This window comes from Prunus avium, chromosome 6 (assembly GCF_965620075.1).
Source record: "Prunus avium chromosome 6, drPruAviu1.hap1.1, whole genome shotgun sequence".
Classification (NCBI taxonomy): domain Eukaryota; kingdom Viridiplantae; phylum Streptophyta; class Magnoliopsida; order Rosales; family Rosaceae; genus Prunus; species Prunus avium.
Window position 1 is genome coordinate 33,200,577 of NC_142289.1, and position 6,000 is coordinate 33,206,576.

Consider the following 6,000-nt stretch of genomic DNA (forward strand, 5'->3'; position numbering starts at 1 on the left):
AGTCACATTTTTTTAAGTAATTAATTTATTTTGGTGACAATTATGGGTAGCAAACGCTCTTAATCAAATTAGTCACTATTATTTGTGTCTAATGATTTAAATATAATAAATTTGGTTGTAGCTGACACATGAATAGTAATAATGTCATAAAATATAAGAGGATAATCTTTCCCATAATAAAATATTTACAATGGTAATTTAATAAAAATATATGGATGGAATCTTTCTCACCAACCAAGGCTCTTTTCCCTTCCCTCTATATAATTAGTAATGGTTACTCTAAATAATAAATATTATATAAAAAAAAAGGATATTTGTAGAAATGTCACTTGAACTTATACCTTAGTTTCAATTTGTCACCTTAAATTTTTTTTTAAAGAGAAATGTCATCTTAATTTTTCAAAATCTATAATTTGTCATCTGACTTAAATATCATCCAATTTTTCATCCATGATTAAGGGTATTTTAGTCTTTTCATTTTTAAAGGTGGTTTTAAAATAGAAAATTGTATATATTTTAAAATAAACCATTAAAAATCAAGATTCTTTCCTACTTAACATTAAAAAATTGAAAATTGTTTTTTTTTTTTTCCATCCCCCTGTCATCTCTCTCTATTCTCCCTTCCTCTCCAACCACACTCCCCTCTCCTCCGTTTTTTTTCTCCCCCAAGACCTGAGCACCCCATCCCCACCCTCTCCACTTGTATTAATAGGTAGGGTTCCCACTTGTATTAACATTTCTTTTTTGAATAGATCTTGTATTAACATTTCTAGGGTTCAATATAATCCCTAGCTTAACTAACAGCAACAAATTTTAAAGGGCATGTTTCTAAGTATGCAGAGATGAAATTCAAAACTGAACACAGTCATTTTAACTGATGATATATATAGAACTCTTGCACCAATATACTCATTCACAGGCCGTCACCTCATGAATGCTGGAGAGGGGGAGGGTGGGGATGGGGATAGGGTGCTCAGGTCTTGGGGGAGAAAAAAAAAACAGAGGAAAGGGGAGGTGTGGTTGGGGAGGAAGGGAGAATAGAGAGAGACGACAGGGGGATTGAAAAAAAATGCAATTTTCAATTTTTTAATGTTTGGTAGGAAAGAATCTTGATTTTTAATGGTTTATTTTAAAATATATACAATTTTCTATTTTTAAACCACCCTTAAAAATGAAAAGACTAAAATACCCTTAATCATGGATGAAAAATTGGATGATGTTAAAGTCAGATGACAAATTATAGATTTTGAAAAATTCAAGTCACATTTCTATTAATTTTTTTTTTAAAGTGACAAATTAAAACTAAGGTAAAAATTCAGGTGATATTTCTACAAATATCCCAAAAGAAAAAATGTGAGAGCATGCATGTGCAATCTGAAGATGTGCCTAAACCAACCCCTCTTTATCTTTCTTTTATAATTTTTATTCTCCCCGTATCTCATCTCTCCCAACGCCTTCATTTTTTTATTTTTTTCCCATCTTCTTCTTCCTTCCGTCACTTTCCATCTCTTCCTCTCTTTTTATTTATTTTTTCCTTCTTCTCTCTCTCTTTCTTTTTTTCCTGCTTATTCCTCTGTCACTCTGCAATTTTTTCCTCTTCTTCCTCTTTTGCGCGTCTCCCATATCTCTCTTTTTTCTTTTCTTTTTTTCCATCCCTCTCTCTTCTCTTCCTTCTTCTCCTTCTTCCCGCTCTCCCTTGAAGACCAGTTGTTGTCTGGCCTTATCCTTTTCGTGGGCTACTATTTCATTGTAGGGTTTAATTTCAGGTCTGAACCGCATCTCCCCTTAGAAAGGTAAAGGTTTTGTTTTTTGAAGTTTTCATGTGGGTTTAATTTCAGGAATGGTTTTGGGTTTTATTTATGAGACTCAATTGGAAAGCTTCCATCTCTCAACCTTCTATTGAAATCCTTTTCATATCAGAGTTTTTTATATGTGAAGCCCAACCGACGCCGACATTGTTCATACAGATCCGATTGTCTCTTTGACAGCCACGTTGAAGCCCAACCAACGACGATGTCAACGCCGTCAGTCTGAACCTTCATGTGTTCAAACGATGTTGGCCTAGATACTGTTGTCTTTGTCTTTGGTATAGTGTTTGAAGAACATTTGTTTGTTTCCTACATATGTAGCTGGACTGTGTCTGGAATTTTTTCTTTTGGTTTCTTGTTCTTAAGTTTCGTGGTTTGAATTATTTGGTTAAAGTTTTAACTCTTATGAAAGGATGATATATATATAATATGGGTCTTGACGCAGATTTTTTCAGCTTTGATTGTGATTTCAGCAAAGAATTGGGTGATGGTTATTTTGGTTTGAGAGCATGAGAAAATAAGGAATCAGATAATTCAAGAATCGGGAAACTATTGAATTGATATGGGAAGAATCATTCCCTTTAAGTTGTTTACTAAACATATGGAATTAGCAAAGGAATGGGGTTGATTCCCATTGTTATTGTTTACTAATTTTCATAAATCCAAATCCAAATTAATTTGATTACTAAAATGCCCTGTATATTTTCACCATAGCACATATATAATTCTCAAATTGGCTAAGAAGACCAAACTAATCATGCAATAAACCAGTAAGGCGGTGTAAACATGAGGAATTAATATGCTAAATAAGATGAACAGCAAGAGCCCAATTCAATGATAATGTTAATAACACCTTTGTCCAGAGCCAATTTCAAATGAAAAAATAAACTCCAATAAATATATATCTTTCACTTATGTAACTAGTAAACAATCAAATAATAATAACCTGCATAATCTTCATACTACCAAAAAAAAAATATTTAATCTCCACAAAAGTCTTTATCCATGACCGTACTTTGTTTTGTGATGAATGTGAAGACAGAAGATAGAAGAAGAAAATAGATAGATAGAATGACTTACATAGCACAAGGCGTTGCTGCTGTTTTTGGGAGGTTGTGTTTGCAACGCTAATGTGAAAAAGAAGTTGGAGCGTTGTTAAGCTCATAATTTCATACATATACATGCCCAATTTACTTACTTCTTTTGCTTAGTTCCTATAATTCTAAGTTATTTCCCTCCCTTTGTGTGTTTTGTAGGCCAATAGAGCAAGAGAGCATAATTCATGCAATTCAAGCATGTTAAGGCCTAATTTGGATGAATGGAAGAAGAGCTTAAAGACAAACTCATTTTTCCTACAGCCTCTTGCCAGTCCAGTTTCGTGGGTCATATTGCAAGCTTTGTTTCAGCAATCTACACAGCTCGGATGAGGCAGAATTCTTCATGAGAGTTGTTCCAATAGGTGTGTACTATAACATATCCAAAATTCAGCCCCATTGGATAAATATGGAGTCTGTTACCTAGCAAACACAGAGCCATGCTCAGGATGGATTTTATCAGCGCGCAAAATGAGTTAGCAATTTGTTTTGGCCTTAACTTCCTCCTCCGACCTTGGATTGGCCCAAATGATATATGGCTGGAAAGAAGACATTCTGAATTTCAAGTTTGAGTGCTTAAAGTCTTAATTTGCTTAAGGGAAGCCCAATTCGTAAGCCCTTGAAGTTGCTGGTCATGCTGACCTCAGGATGAGCTATTGTTTCTGGTTGGAAGCTTGGTCATGGTGAGCTAGGCATGAGCTATTGAGCTTGTTGGAAGCTTGGTCATGGTGACATGAAGATGAGCTAGGGCTGCTGGTGGGATTTATTGGTGAAGTGCATCAACCAATTCAGATTTTATATTGCAAGTGTTGTATGCATTAGTGAAGTGCATCAACCAATTTAGATTGTATAATGCAAGTGTTGAATGCATTAGCCATATTGAATTCAGATTTATCACTCCCCTCTCCCTATAAATACCACATCCATTCCACATTCAAGACACAACAAATCTTGGGATTCACAACCCCACAATTCACTCCAACCATCCTCAAACACTCTCACAATCCCAAACACTCCAACAATCACCAAAACAACTCCAGCAAACTTCTCTTCCATTTCCCTACGAATTTCATCTTCCTTAGCCATCACCACTCACTCAAACTCATCCCAAATCACCTCCATATCCTTCATACATCTTTCTAGAAGTGGGGAAGCTCTTGGAGAAGCATTAGAAGTGGAGAAGCACTTGGAGAAGCCTTGGACACCACAAGAACTTCAGAAAAAGGGTTTTTCTACTCTTATTGCATTCATTATGTTTTCTCATTTCTGTTCAAGTCTCTTTTCCATTATGAGTAGCTAAATCCATAACTAGGGCTTCGATGTAACCTAACATGAATATTCTGGGTTTATAAGTTTGGAGTTTCAAGTTTGATTCATGATTCATGTTCTTATTCATTATGCTTATAAGTTAACATGCTTGTTTGAATGATTGATCACCATTAGAACTTGTTTGTTAACTATCTTGGTTTGAATTAAGAGTATACACCATGCTTTAATTCGAATTGAACTATGAATAGGAAGAGTATGTATGGACATTCGACAACAGGGATTAGATACATACTTGGTTGTTTAAAATGTTCTTCTATGCTTAATGGGTTCCTAATGCTTAATTTTAGGTTAGACAACAAATGATCAAATTAGGGAATTAGGAACACAAGGTTAGGACCAAACACCATGGCCTAATCATACTTTAGCTAGAATCAATCTTTGAATCTGAATTAGACTTGTTACTTGAATCTTTATAACCCAGAATTGAATTGTTATGGTGATTCGAATGCCCTAGTCTCAAAATCTGTTTTCCAACTCTTAAAACCACTCTTTGTTACATTTGTTTACTTGTTTTTGTTTGCAATTTCATTTTGCTTCTTTTGTTCAACAATCACAACCACTCTTGTTCTAAATTCTGTTTTAGACATAACCTCCTACTTTCTTGAATTTGGTAATCTAAGTACATAACTAGTTTTAACTTCTCAGTCTTCGTGGGTACGACCTCGTACTTGTCTTGCTATACTACTAATTGCCCCGTACAATTGCGAGTTAACATAATATTAACAACAAATTTTGGCGCCGTTGCCGGGGACTGAACGAAAGTTCTTCCCTGGTTATGTGCCCAAGGTTACCCTATTCTTTTTAGTGTTTCTAATTAATCTAATTTTCTGTTTCAGGTAGTTTATGTCTAAAAATCCATTACTTGAACAAGTGAGGTCTTCGTTCCAACGTTCTAGATCTTTGAACGCAGGACCATCATTGCAACCCAGACGAGTGACCTCTGAAATTCAGAATCGTCTAGAAAGGGAGTTGTCAACTGCAAAAGAGCAAGCTCTTGCTACATTTACAAGTCTTGCTCTCCACACTGAACTTCCCGGTTCTTCACTTTCAAATTCGGAAGCAAGTTCAGACCAAGAAGAAGAAGAAATGATGGCTGCCATTGAGTTCATGGGAGAACTTGATATCCCAACAATTCCAGCATCTCCTTCAAGCATTTTGCTGCCCACTGTAGCTCAAAATTATGAGCTTAAATCTTCTCATCTTAATATGCTGCCTTCCTTTTATGGTTTACCTAATGAAGATCCATTGACTCATATAAAGGATATTTTTAATGTTGTGAGTTCTTTTCCCTTGACAGGTGTGACAGAAGATCAACTTCGAATGAGAGTGTTTCCATACACTTTAAAGGATAAGGCGAAGTATTGGTTGAATTCTTTGAAGCCTGGTTCACTCACTACATGGTCTGCCATTCAAAAGAAGTTCCTGGAGAAATACTTCTCCACGCAAAAGACCGACATGCTTAGGGACAAGATCTTGTTATTTGCACAGCAAGATGATGAATCGTTTTGTGAAGCATGGGAGAAATTCAATGGGTTGCTCAACCAATGTCCTCATCATGGGATTCCATTGAAGCTTCAAATGCGTATGTTTTATAAAGGACTAACCCCTTCTAGTCATAATATAGTCACCAATTTTGCAGGTGGTTCTTTTAAAACCAAAACTCCAGAAGAAACGTACGAACTCTTTGAGGAGATAGCAATGGAGACCCAACATACGGATACAAGAGGTAAACGTGTTATTAGTGGTTCTAATGATGCTTCTAGTGTGCA

The 6,000-nt window shown here is 35.6% G+C and overlaps 1 non-coding gene across 1 annotated transcript; it reads right to left on the minus strand.

Annotated features, from left to right (window-relative positions):
- Positions 1–5,686: 5,686 nt before the first annotated feature.
- Positions 5,687–5,793, minus strand: LOC148294065 (small nucleolar RNA R71). The gene has a single exon (XR_015836864.1). It is a non-coding gene; the product is annotated as a small nucleolar RNA R71 (small nucleolar RNA).
- Positions 5,794–6,000: the final 207 nt, after the last annotated feature.